We start from the raw sequence: 951 nt of genomic DNA, 5'->3' as shown, positions 1-951 counted from the left end.
GCTGTTCATAGGCTCATCTGTGAAAAGTGGTTTGTAAATACCCTTTGAGGATCAGGCCTGAGAGACTGGAGACAGGTGGTCTTCTGTTGTTGTGTTTGATAGATTTTTAGTGTGCGCCCATTCTTGTGTGCAGTTGTTGCTTGGTGTCTCCATGTAATTTTCATCTGGGCATTTGGTGCCCTGATGGAGATGTGTATTGTATTGTGAAGATATCTCCATACTGGAGATATTGTTAGCAGGTTTTGGGTGTCCTGTCATGGCATGGCCTGGATCCATTCAGTGTGTTTTGGGCTGTAGGCAGTTGGCTTCTGGTGATGAGATTAGCAAGGTTCAGTGCTTATTTGAATTTATAAACCACTTTTCAAACCTAAATTTACAAACCTGCTGTTTTCATCCACATCTGCCAAAAAATGACAAAGTTATAGGCAGTTTCGTGCTTCCTCATTGAAGCCTATAGGCAAAACATCAACACAGCAAAATAGTTTACATGAAATGAAATGGAACAGTGCTTTCAAAATGAAACAAAACTCAAACTGAAATGCTGTCCCTTTGAAATGGCGAAATGGAAGTCGAAATGGAACGGTGCTGTTTCGCACAGCCCTACTCCTTATGCCTCCACAGCTGTAGCCTTAGTTCATGTTGCTTGGTAATGAGCAGCGATAGCAGTTGCCCCTGAAGTGGAGAACCCCAGCAGATAACACTCCTTTCCCCCTCTCTCCTTTCCCCCTCCGCTCCCCAAGGCCAACACAATTCTGCCCCTCCAGCCTGCACTCCACCCTGGGTGCTGAAAGAGCTTGTTATGCCTCTTCTAAGACCAACATTTTCAAACTTGGGTGTCTAAAGTTAAGTACTTACTAAGCAAAATCAGTGGGAACCAGATCTCTCAAATGTATAATCTGCATTTCAGCTGACTTGTTACCCTGTTCTGCTGCACTTAAAACTCAGTTGGTG

The sequence above is a fragment of the Gavialis gangeticus genome, unplaced genomic scaffold (assembly GCF_001723915.1).
Source record: "Gavialis gangeticus isolate Ggan-Ray unplaced genomic scaffold, GavGan_comp1, whole genome shotgun sequence".
NCBI classification, from domain to species: domain Eukaryota; kingdom Metazoa; phylum Chordata; order Crocodylia; family Gavialidae; genus Gavialis; species Gavialis gangeticus.
The sequence above is the reverse complement of the archived record's forward strand: the minus strand, read 5'-3'. Positions refer to the sequence as shown.